Here is a 13,532-nt window from a genome sequence, read left to right on the forward strand (position 1 = left end):
CCCAATGTGCAGAAAGAATAGCAAATATAGCAGGCAACCAGCCTAGCTTAACAGAGAAATCTTTGATTTACAAGATTTGAAATCTTGTAAGCTTCACAAAAAGGAAGCTTACAAGAAGTGGAAGCTTGGACAGATGACTAGGGAGGAGTATAAAAATACTGCTTGAGCATGCAGGAGTGAAATCAGGAAGGGCAAAGCACAATTGGAGTTGCAGTTAGCAAGGGACGTGAAGTGGGACAAGAAGAGTTTCTACAAGTATGTTACCAACAAGAGGAAGATTAGGAAAAGTGTGGGCCCCTTACAGAATGACAGACAATCTAGTGACAGATGATTTGGAAAAAGCAGACGTATTCAATGCTTTTTTTGCCTCTGTCTTTACAGACAAGTTCTGGTCCCAGACTACTGCACTAGACAGCACATTTTGGGGAGAAGGTGAGTAGCCCTCACTGGTGAAAGAACAGGTTCAGGACTATTTAAAAAAGCTGGACATGCACAAGTCCATGGAGCTAGATGCAATGTATCCGAGGGTGCTGAGGGAACTGACTGATGTGATTGCAGAGCCATTGGCCATTATCTTTGAAAGTCATGGCGATCGGAGGAGATCCCGGATGATTGGAAAAAGGCAAATATAGTGCCCATCTTCAAAAAAAGGAAGGAGGATTCAGCGAACTACAGACCAGTCAGCCTCACTTCAGTCCATGGAAAAATCATGGGGAGGGGTCCTCAAGGAATCCATTTTGAAGCACTTGGAGGAGGAGAAGGTGATTGGTAACAGTCAGCATGGATTCACCAAGGGCAAGTCACGCCTCACCAACTTGATTGCCTTCTATGATGAGATGACTCTTTCTATAGATATGGGGAAAGCACTGGACAAGATATACCTTGACTTTAGCAAAGCTTTTGATACAGTCTCTCACAGTATTCTTGCCAGTAAGTTAAAGAAATATGGGTTGGATAAATGGACAATAAGGTGGATAGAAAGTTGGCTAGATCATCGGCTTCAATGGATGGTGATCAACGGCTCAATGTCTAGTTAGCAGCTGGTATCAAGCAGAGTGCCCCAGGGGTTGGTGCTGGGGCCAGTTTTGATCAACATCTTCATTAATTATCTGAATGATGGGGTCGATTGCACCCTCAGCAAGTTCATGGATGACACTAAGCTGCGAGTAGTGGTAGATACACTGGATGGTAGGGATAGGATACAGAGTGACCTAGACAAATTGGAGGATTGGGCCAAAAGAAATCTGATGAGGTTTAACAAGGACAAGTGCAGAGTCCTACACTTAAGATAGAAGAATCCCATGCACTGCTACAGACTGGGGACCGACTGGCTAGCAGTAGTTCTGCAGAAAAGGATCAGGGGGTTACAGTGGACAAGAAGCTGAAATGAGTCAGCAGTGTGCCCTTATGGCAAAGAAGGCTAACAGCATATTGGGCTGCATTAGTAGGAGTATTGCTAGGAGATCAAGGAGAGTGATTATTAACTTGTAAGGTCACATCTGGAGTACTGTGTCCAGTTTTGGGCCCCCCACAACAGAAAGGATGTGGACAAATTGAGATAGTCCAGCGAAGAGTAACGAAAATGATTAGGGGGCTGAGGCACATGACTTATGAGGAGAGTCTGAGGGAACTGGGCTTATTTAGTCTGCAGAAGAGAAGAGTGAGAAGGGATCTGATAGCAGCCTTCAACTACCTGAAGGGAGGTTCAAAGAAAGATGGAGCTAGGCTGTTCTCAATGGTGGCGGATGACAGAACAAGAAGCAATGGTCTCAAGTTGCAGTGCAGAAGGTCTACGTGGATATTAGGAAAAGCTTTTTCACTAGGAGGGTGGTGAAGCACTGGAATGGTTTACCTAGGGAGATGGAGGAATCTCCATCCTTAGAGGTTTTTAATACCTGGCTTGACAAAGCCCTGGCTCGGATGATTTAGTTGGGGTTGGTCCTGCTTTGAGCATGGGGTTGGACTAGATGATCTCCTGAGGTCCCTTCCAACCCTCATCTATGATTCTAAGAATTTCCATATTAAAAATCTACATGCTTGCATGGCATAGAGCTATTGCAATTATCAACTTTTACTTTGCTTTGTAGAGTCCCAAATTTATAAATGAAGCCCTTCTCTTACACAACCAACTCTTGTTGCCTGTAGTAGGAATGATGGTAGGGACCTACACAAAGAAAAAATTGTAACAACGAAGCTCTGAAATCACCATGTATCTGAAAGGCAGTAATAAAATCCAATAAAGCTCTGAAATCACCACTTATCTGAAAGGCAGAAAAAAAATTCACGACTGAATAAAGTAACCTGGTGGAATGTCCTCATTGTCACTTAAAAACTCATATTCTGAAGCCACAGGCCAGGGGAAGGCTAGGCATGTGAAATGGAGAAGCAGCAGTGAAATGGAAATCAGTTGTCTAACGTGTACACTGAGATAAACAAACCGTGGCACTAAGAGCACGAGTCAGCTGACTTGGGCTTCGGTTATGGGTCTAAAAATTGCACTGCAGACGTTCAGGCTCAGGCTGGAGCCAGGACTCTCAGACCCTTCACCATCCCATGCTGCAGATCTTTTATCACAGTGTAGACCAAGACCCTCAACAGCAAAACATAGGACTTCCAAGCCTACCCTGACTACAGAAAGTTACTCTTGCGGGGTTCAATTTCTTAGTACAGGCTTCTTCTAAATGAACTTACTGCTTGCAAGAGATGCCAGACTAACAGCAATGCAAACTTAGATCTTTTGCTTTAGCTGCATATTACATACAACATGGGCAGCACAATGCAAGTTTCCCAAAATTCAGAGGCAAGAAGAAATGGCAGCAACAATACCTATAGAGGCAAGAGTGATCTGCAGGTCTCTGTCACTCTTTCTGCGACACTGCTGAAAATGGTTTTGTCTCATCTACACAAGCAGCTAAACTATTTTCAACACTAGCACAGGAAGGTCAGGGAGGGTCTCTTACTTAATGTAAACATAGCCAAAAGCTTTGGCAGCAGTAGAGAAATGAGGTGTGCTAACCATGAGGCTCTTCCCCCAGCACATCTATACAACAACTTGTGCCCAAACACAGAAGTTACCCCATGCTGCACCACCACTTGAATTAAGACTTGTTTCAAAGTTAACCACCATGTGCTTCTCCACTATGCCAGTCTCCACCAGTACGATGCCAGCATAGATGCAGATAGTTTCTGTAATAGCTCCAAAGACGCAAATACTCCTCCCGTTCCCTGACTAGGTTGTAGTGTGCATTCCACTGTGGGAGTCTGCTCTTAGCCAGAAGCCATTTACATGTGCAACTATCATCGCACAAACCATGTAGCTTAGCTGCATGCTGTTTTCATAGTAAATAACTTCTACTTTTGCAAATTAATGTGATTCTATCACCAGCATGTCTCAAAAGGAGACCATTTTATGAGACCATTGCCAGCTGGCCCGAGGCAGATGTGCAGGCTCTGGTATCTATCTGGGAATAGAAGGGTTCCAGGAGCAGCTGAATTCAGTTATATGCAATTCTTCAGTGTGTGACCAGGTGGCAGAGAGAGACCAACTGAGGGTGGCATAATGATAGGCAATATCCAGTGCTGAAAGAGGGTAAAGAGGCTGGAGGTCTGTGTATAAAGACAACAGCAATCAGTCCAGCTCAGAAAATTTGCCTCTTTTGTGATGAACTGGAACAAACCCTCAAGATTCACCCTCTCTTCCCTGCCTGACGCATCTGTAGACAACATAGAGGCACCAGGCATTGCATTAGTGAGGGACAGGGAAGATGCAGCAGAGAAAACAGTGGGAGGAGGAGACAGACTCAGATATGCCAGACATAGTGCCAGATTCCCTGGATCTGGAGACAGGAGCTGAACCATTTCAGATGAAGGTGGAGAAATCAGTGGCTCCCTTACAGCAAAAATGTAGGGTTTTTTATTGTAAAATGTATTAGCAGGGGTGATTTCGCAGCTCTGGAGTTGTGGGAATTGCTTCCTGGGTTTTTATAGCTACCTGCATGAGTGGTGAAATATCCACCTCTCTCCCAGCTCCACTAGTCCCTTCCCTTTTCCACCTCATCAGCACAAAAAGCAACTACCAAGGGCCCTCCCTAGCCTGCGACCCTTTGGATCCCCAATTATTCTCCAGCATCATATTCCGCTCCCCATCCAAAAAAGGACCCACAATTTTCATCTTTAAGGCAGAAGCACACCAATCAATGGGGCTGACCACACCATATGAACAGACTCAAAATGGCAGACGTACTACGGGGGTGGGGGGGGGAGGTGTTTCCAAGAATTACACAGCATCTGCAACATACGCACACATGTGAGATCTTTACTGCAAGAAATTACATACTGAGCACTAAGGCCAAAGTATTTACATTAGCTTGCATCTATCAGCTCATATGCCAAGTTGCAGCACCTAATTTGCAAGCTGTTCTGATATACCTGCTATCACATTTCATCCTTTCTGTCTTGTCATTTAATGCATGAAAAACATTCCTAGGCATATTCTGCTAGCCAAGTGATGCACAAATAACACAGGCCATGAAGTAGGCTGAAATAATTACACTGTTTCTCACTGCTCTCAGACATACAGAGCAGTTCTCTACCCCCACCAGAGAGGCCAATTAATCTTAGCCCTTAGCACTAATCCTCTAGAATTCTATATGAAAAAAAGCTCTCATCCAGCAGTCCCCCTACTGCCTTGCAATCAACTTTTGGGGCAACATACATTTCCCTCCACCATCAGAGAGGATCACACAGCCTCTCCTTTCATGGATCTGATCCTCCACTATTCTTTGCGCAAACAGCTCTACTGCAAGTTTATGTCTTTTCCCCTTACTCTCTCAAAAACTGCTTTTCTTTCTTTGATGGGACCCTCCACAGAGGTGTTTTCAAGGGTCCAGTTATGGTGACTACTTCATGATCCCTCTTCCTTCCTCCCATTATGGCATTAATCTTCAATTCTTATAAGTATTGTGTGTAAATTGTATGTAATATATGTCCTTACCATCTCTGGTCTAAGAAAAGAAAAGACTTGCAAGAGGGTACTGGAATTTTAAACTTGAACTAAAATTGTTACTTTTATTGTACTCCATGTATTTCAAGGGATGGACAGGCTATTGAAACTCTTAGAAACTCTTTCTCTTCCTGTTTTTCATTTTGGTGGCCACTCCAGCATAGAGATGTCCCAGAGTAGACATGGGGGCAGATGTATTGGATACAGAGCATGGAAAACTTCCTGAACTAAGCATAAGAAGAGCAGGGGAAGACCCATCTCTGGACAGGTGCTCAGAGTCACTCTTCATATTTCTGCACATGTGCAAATTCAAGACGGAAAAAGGAAAAAAAGAGGCTTGAGACACAAAGCATATTCAAGCAGGCAAAGAGTAACCACACAGGACTATTTCCAGAAAAAAGAGAAATGGGAATGGGAAACCAAACACTTCCACAAGGAGCTTTTTACTGAATGCTTAAGGGAAAATGCCACCCGGACTCCCTTCATTATCCTAACCTCTCCTGCTCAGAATTCCCTCATTGGACTGTCCCTCGCTCTCCTTCTTCACAACCATTCCACTCTTTACAGGATTGTGAAAAAGAGAATTGGAATACAAATGAGAGGCTTCATATATATAAAACAATCCCCTGCTTTACCAATGATTCGTATACCTTTTGGTGAGGAAATAAATGGAAGAGGGAGCTGAAGAAGAATGAGCATTTAAGAGCAGACTGTTTGATCTTCAAATTGTGCATAGGCTTCCTTTTCCAGAAATGTATTTATTGAACACACACAAGCTAGATTTCAGGCTGGTAGCAGTGCTTATCCAGGTTAATGACCAATACAAAGTAGTTGGTCCAATAAAAGATATTGCTTCATCCACGTTGTCTCTCTAATACATACATTAAAGAGAGAGTGCGCGTGCGTGTATGTGTGTTTGTGTATCTAAATATCTTTAGATTACACAGGTATGTACATATTCTCACATGCACACATATGCATAAAAATAACGAGTATAATCCCATCACCAAATGGTCAGAAAAAAAAACTTTTCATACCAGCAGCTCGTCTATCAATACATCAACTAACAGTTGATGCAACTGAACTATGCAAGGTACTCAGCTTCCACAAGGGTAATCAGTCTGCACAGGAAGCAGATTTCCTTCTCATGGTGCTACAACATAGGGGCTTAGCACAGCACACAGTCCCAAATACACTCCTCCACCTAGTGGCACACTATCTTCAAGTACTGCACATAAAGGCTTCTTCAGGGATTGGGGCTGGGTACTTGACCATTGCAGCAAAAATTCCATCAGATGCTGATTTCAGACTTGGGCTCTCTACAAGACTGAATGGCAGAACACCCTCCACCATCTTGCCTCAGGTGCCTACCAACTGTTTTTCTAAAGTTCCAAAAGAAACTGTTCTTGCCGGGGAGCGCGTGAGAGCTGGCCTCCATTTTCAGAAAACACAAAAGAAATGGCATCAAACTATCCTAGTTTATGGTTTGGTATTGCCACTCACCACTGTAGATGCTCAACACCTTCCATATAAAATAGACTGGCAATAGGGGCTATAATAATCCCTAATGGGTGTTATGGAATCTCTGGTGTTTCTTCTCCCTTTTTGGGTTATTAAAAAATGCTCTGCTTTGGGTAGTCTCTTTTTTAGAAGGGATAAGAGGAAGGGCAAGGAAAGGGGAACAGTTGTTGCTGCAAGTGCTGTTCTGGTTATGGAGTCAAAGATTTATCAGAGAGGACGATTTTCCAGCATTTTCTAAAGAAAGTCAAATTCTGGATTCATCTCATCTCAAAGTTTTTCGACAAACAGATACCCTCAGCTGAGATTCCTTCATCCCCAGTCTCATGCACTTCACTCTGGGCTTTGTAATCTGCATTGTCCCACAGGAATGCACCTGTTTCTGTGGTTTGTAGATGGTGATGGGGGTCTCTGACATAGTTGGGACATGGTCCATTAATTGCTTCAAGATTAGGATCAAAGACTAGAATGGCCATGGATAAAAGGACTGGGAGCCAGTGCAGACAGAAGCATGGAGCAGGCAGGCAGCCGCATTTTGTGCCAGCTGAAACCTGTGCACTGTTTTCACACTCAGGTTCAGACACAGCAAATTACAGTAATGCAGCCTGAAAGTGACAAAAGCATGGCTCCCTGGGGCTACATCTCTATCCACAAAGAAGGGGTTAAGGTTCCTAGCAAGTTAGACGTGCATATGCGATTTTCAGTCTTCGATGCTACCGGCTCATCCAAGTTCAGTAATGAGTCAAAAAGGACCTGAGACTTTGCACCACTTTGAATGAGAGCTGTAAGCCTTCAAAAGAAAGGAAGGGTCAGAGTCCTGGCTAGCTCTTCAAAGGGGTCCCCTCCCCGACATCCATCATGACTCTGATCTTACCTAGGTTGAATCTGAGCCAGTTGTTCTTCATCCAGGAACTGATCTTTTGTAGGTGTTGTGGCATCTTATTAGTGCCAGTCGTTGCAACAGTGGAGAATGAGATATATTGCCAGCTGTCAGCAACATACGCTGGCAGCAGAGCCCATAACATCTCACTCTTTCTCCACGTGGTCACAGTGGTACAATCCACCCATTTAATCTGAGGGTGGAACTAATCTTTTACTATTGATTAGCCCAATCAGAAATGCTGCTTTGTGCAACTTTTGATAATGGTTTCTACTAACAATCAACCAGTTTGAAGCATTCCGTAATTTTATGACTTAGGAAATTTGATTTATACCACATTTTCCAACAAGTCCCAGAATACTGTAGGACAGATACTTAAAAATATGGAGAAAGCCATAGTCTTCCTAAGACGAATGAGGAACTGTTTTTCTTAGATAGGCACTCATATGTAAGATGGTTGGCTTCATCTTTAGCACAGCACAGTTTCAACAACTAAACATTTAAACTAAAATGATCAGAATTAGTTATTCTGCAAATGATGAATGAGAATGGAATATAATTCATAAGGTAAAACCACAAATGAGAACTAATCATGAAGATACAAGAGTACAAAAAATGCTGAGCTAATTCAAAGGAAATATTGAAACAAAGTGAATAATCATGAGAATAATGGAAATCACATCTACAAGAGTGTGCAATATAGTGTATTTAAATCTGATTTTAAAATAAAGTCATCACTGCCTATAAAAGCAATACCAAATATTTAAGGTACATTAAACAAGAAACTGTCTTAGTATTTCTGTTATGAATAAGTACAATGAAAATGGATTTGACAGACTCATGGCAGAGCTCTAAATGCCAGACATTACAGGAACAAATGGCCAAAGTCAGCAACAGAAGTCAGCAGTGTTCATCAGGTCAAAAGAACTGGTCATTTATTTAAAAAAGATGGAAGCAGAAAGTACAGCCAGTGACTGGACTTTGGGTGGTATATAACAATGAGATACACAGCAAATTGGTTTGTATTTCCTGCATTTGTAAGGGAAGCCAGGATGGAATTTATCTCTTTACCCTTTCTTCTGTCTTTATCTCTTTTCCCTCTAGGTGCTTTCTTCCCTGTTCACAAAAAAAATCAGAAAAATATAGCTTATAGAATATATTATGCATTTTATTTTTAAATTCACTGCATAAAAAAATTCTGTTTTAGAACAAAGCTCTTGTGTGTGGGCGTGCAGCTATAAAATAAAACGCATTGTTACTCCACCAGATGTGAATCCATACCTAATGATCAAATCAAGCCTTAAAATTCTGTTTTGACAGCTACTTGTAGAGTTCTATTTTCATCAGAGGTTTGACTTTTAGATGAATACTGGATGTTTAATGATATCATCAAAAGAAGAATCAAAACTGCTATTTGCAGGCAGCGTGATATTAGCAGTTGTGAAAAAGTTTCCATGCCTGAAATGCGTACTATTTTATATTCCCCGATTATTTTATTCCTTCCAAGAATTGGATGGCCATATCTAAAATCTCATTGTAAATGGTAATTAATCTTGCTATTTTGGAATTTATTTTAATTACATTATTAAATTATCATTAACAGAAAGGATGAGTCTGTGTTTCCAATTAATATTTATAAACTGTCTCTGTATTACACAAAAATGCACAGCTCTGTATAATAGTAACCCTTCTGTGGTATTAAGACCTAATTAGGTACTTGTGACTAGGAAGAAGACTCTGAACACAATGAATGTTATACCTTTAGAAGTTAATTTACAGAAAATCCCTTCAAATAAATAATATATCTCGCCTTGGTACACACGTAACACACTACTCAAATAAGATTACATAACATGATGATTGTCTATGCGTAATTACACCATTCTATTCTTTGGTATAATTAGGGATTGTTTTATTTTTCTGTACAATTGATACCACCTCAGATTATTAATCATAAATCCTGTAATTTTACACTTTCAAAGAAAAGTTCAGCAAGTACCAAACAACATTATACTATTAAGCAAACATGCTGTACACATTACTTACAAAAACAAAGTAAAGTCATCTGGACTATAAATCATTTAGCATAGCCTCTGCCGATTGTTTTAAAGTTGTACCCCACACACCTTTGCATGCAGCATAAATCTACCACTGAGATAAAGATTTTTTTTTCTGCTACTTTCTAGAATTACTCTCTTTGGAAAAAATATTACCTAATTGAGATACCCATTAGTCTCTCCAGTTCCTACTGCATACCAGCATAGCATCATTTTGAGAAGAACCATATTTGTATTTTATTTTCAGAGATAAAAAAAGATGACTAAGGTTGGATAACAATAACAGACAAGGATAAACAGGATTCAGTAACAGGTGTCTAAGTGTACATAATTCAAAACCTAATACACCAGGTATTGCTAGCAAAATGGCAACCTTACACAACACCTCGGTTTAAAAGTTACATTACAAAAATATGATTTTGATACATTTATGTCAATTAGACTTTGACGCACACACATAGCACTAATGCATACATGCACACACACATTCACATAGGTATTCTATGTAGTAATGCTCTCTATTTGTATTGAACATAAAAAACCTGCAAAGGTAGGCTCTCATTGTTCCAAAGAAAGTTACTCTTGGCTAAAAGAGACACATTTGTCACACACCCCACTGCATTGACACAATCCAGATGCACATTATAAAGTGATCTGCTCAGCTGGCAGTAAAGATGAAAAGAAGAAGCAGAATTGAATTTTTTTTTTTAAAAAAATCCTTGACTTGTGCAGCAAGTGGCATGATCATTTCAAACTGCGAGTTTGGGCTGGTAAAGATGTCCTAATTCTGCCTACTTTGTATGGCCAGCCAGAAACCCAAGGCTATGCATGGCCGGTGGAAAAAGGATCATAACTAATAACTAATCATTTCAATATCACCGGAGGAAGGGCTTTCTGCAGATTGCAACAAGAGTCAAAGAGCAAAGCATAAATAAATGCAGGATTTTGCCCCCCTCTCCCTTCTACACTCACACACATTCACTCAGCGCCGCTTCAACCCCAACCCTAATCCCACCGCGCAGGGACCAAGTGAGAGGCAAGGACCGAGGCGGGGGAAGGAGGATTCCCCCTTCTGCCTTGGGCTCGCCGCGACGGGCAGCCGCAGAGGTGCAAGAGAGAGGCAGACACACACACGCACCAGCGCGGGGCAGGCGGTGCGAAGCCCTCGCCCGGCTCCCCCTGCCCAGGGCCGCACACCGGAGCCTCTTTCCCCCTACCTGTCCCCTTCGCCTCTCGCTCCTGTGCCCTGCTGCTGCCCACTCCAGAACTCCCCGAGAGGGTGTGCGCGCGTGTGTGTATATGTGGTGCTGCTCACCAGGAAACGCAGCTAATGTTTGCACCGCATCCTCCTCCACCCCCCTTTGCCCAGGCACGGTGCTCCCTTCGCAAGCCCCACTCCCACCATCCGCCCCCCCCCTTGCCTTACATCAGCTGCAGCCGGGAGGATTCCGGAGCCGGGGAAGAGGGGAGGGCAGAGCAGCCCCAGCGCCAGCCCGGCCCCCTGTGCACAGGATGTGCTGGGGCTGAGCCGAGAAGGGAGGGAGGGGGAGCGGGCGGCTGGCTTCCGCGCTCCGTGGCTCCTTATTTTGCACCCTCCCCCCCCATCCCGCCCTTCTGCTCCGGGCAGGCGCGAGACACCAGGTTCCAGGGGAAGGGCGGGCGCGCGCGCGCGAGACTGGAGCTCGGCACTGGCCGCGCGGCGGGCGCGTGGCTGCGGCTTGTCCTTCCTCGGGGCTGCGCCCTCCCCTCCTCTACCCCCAGCCCGGCAGGCGGCGCGTGCACACGCAGGGAGCGGGGGGGGGGGGAACGCGGCGGGGTCGGGCTCCGCAGAGCGCGGCTCTCTCCTGGGAGGACAGCTCGCCTCCCTTCCCCTCGCCGCCCCGCTGCATCCACCGAGCCAGCGCGTGACAAGTGCAGAGGCAGCGGGAGCCCCGGGGAGGGGAGCATATCTGTGTGGTTGCGGGAGCGTAGCTACATGTGTGCAAAAAGTGCACGGGCGTGACAAGCATCTGTGCGATGGGCATCACAACGTGTGTGAGCATATTACTCTGTGTAGTGGCATAGGGGAGCTCTGTGCAACATTACCTGTGTGTGTCTGTGCATGGGGGCACGAGCACAGTGACGTGTGTACACCGTACTTACGGGCATGGGTACAGGCACTATAGGTGCATCTGTATGCATGTGTACAACACAGTGTGTTGTCGGAGCCTTCATGCGTGCTTACACGTGAACAGAGCATGAGCGTGTGTGTGGCTATTTTCCTCAGCTGTGAGGCTGGGAAGGATTAGATTTTTATCTGCAAACACTGGTTTTCACTGTACACACTCCAGCTGAAGAAAAATATTTCCATTGATCATCAACATTTCCTGATCAGCAAAGTCAGAAAAGGCTGTTTGAGGTATTATTAGAGCTTGATTCAAGGATATTTACTCTGAGTGTTTTGAAATGTGATGCTGATAATTTTAATGAGTATAAAGCTTTGAGTATGACTTTGCTTATTGTCCAACCCCCACATAATTTCCCATAACTGTGAAAATTTAAATTGATAAATAAAACATCTGTTAAATGTAGATTTTTACAAGTGTGAACATTAAAGTCAATAAACATTGAAAAAACCTATAAACTGTCAAGATTATAAAAAAATAAAAATTGAATTAGACCAAGCCCTCCCATATATATGTTGGCCGTGTGTGTATAAATAATATTTGTGTATCCATGTGCTTGTGTTTACTATATGTGTTTCTGTGTGGTATGTATGAGAAAGGACTTTGACTCAGTAGTTTGTTAGTCTCAGGTGTTTGAGGTTATCCATACCTTTTCCATTGTCTGCCACCCCAATAAACATAAACTCTATAATCAGAGCCCATTGTTTTTTGCCTTTTAGATAGACAATAGTCTATCTATTGTTACGTGCTGCATATTTGGGTTCAGACAGTACAGAATATCTTTAAAGATATAATAGGGCCCCTAGTTTATAAAACAAAAATATACAGTGACAAAGGAAAAGAAGCATTTGACTTACTGTTTGTTTTTTTCTATATCCTGACAAATTGAAAGCAAATAGTTTTCCTAACCCATTGTATATTACCACCTATATTACAGGAAATGGTATTAATGCCTGAAGTCAAGCTGAGAATGGGAAAAAGATTTCAGATGACATTTACAAGCCCCCTATAAATATTGAAAGCTTAATCACTATGTTCTGCCACTGTCTTAAAGTGGGCCATGAAGTTTGTGATACTGTCCAACTTTGATTTTTAATTGTGCACTCAGTTACAATATTATTTTAAATCAACTGCAACCCAGTTTGCTTTTCCACTCTTGGGCCTGTCTTAAGCACAGACTGTCAACAGTGTGGAATTCTTTCTGTATCTCATTTAGCTACCTGTAGTATTTATAGTGCTATTATCTGACTGCAAACTGCAGTGGTTAAGATTTGCATAGTGTTGCCCATGCTGGACTGGATAACATATCCATCACTTCCCTGCTAACAGTGGCTGCTTTTCATATTATCAATTTTTTCTCTTTTGTTGTAGTTGATTGTTTACTGAAGAAAGATTTTAGGGGAGAGGGGAGTAGGAAAAGAGAATAGTGAGTTTTGCAGCATGCTCTGGAAATGGTCAATTTTGGACTTTGATTCACTTCTGTAGGTTAGTTCATTTACATATGGGGGCTCTCAACTGGCAATGCCTTCTCTCTCAGCCTCGTTAGTGTTAGCAGTGGACACAGTTGCACTATTGTAGAACAGTTTCTTTACTTGCTTTGGTCTACAATCCACAAAAAGGGAATTCCCCCCCCATATCCCACAGCCATTCAGGTCACAAAGGATTGTGGGACTGGTAGCACGATGAAACAAGGGAAAGTGAGGGTTGATGGTACACTGAGCAGTAGGTAGAAAGGAATGGTGGTGGATGTAAAGGCTGGTGAGACCCTGAATGATACTGACTGAGGAACTGGTGTGGGGAATTGTGAAAGGCTGGTGCTACCTGCTGATGCTAGTTACTGTGAGTGTCTTTCTACTCTCCTGACCAGCCCTCAGCTCTAGGGCAATGCTGCTCCAACAGGTTAAGGAGCC

The 13,532-nt window shown here is 43.1% G+C and overlaps 1 protein-coding gene across 1 annotated transcript in view; it reads right to left on the reverse strand.

Annotated features, from left to right (window-relative positions):
- PLCB4 (phospholipase C beta 4) overlaps positions 1-11,008 on the reverse strand; it is a 318,726-nt gene extending 307,718 nt beyond the window's left edge. The window contains exon 1 of the mRNA XM_067565311.1: positions 10,884-11,008. The gene's annotated coding sequence lies outside the window, so the exon portion shown is untranslated. The remainder of the gene's footprint in view (positions 1-10,883) is intronic.
- Positions 11,009-13,532: the final 2,524 nt, after the last annotated feature.

This window comes from Emydura macquarii, unplaced genomic scaffold, assembly GCF_026122565.2.
Source record: "Emydura macquarii macquarii isolate MOO-44397 ecotype Brisbane River unplaced genomic scaffold, CSIRO-AGI_Emac_v2 contig_2676, whole genome shotgun sequence".
NCBI classification, from domain to species: domain Eukaryota; kingdom Metazoa; phylum Chordata; order Testudines; family Chelidae; genus Emydura; species Emydura macquarii.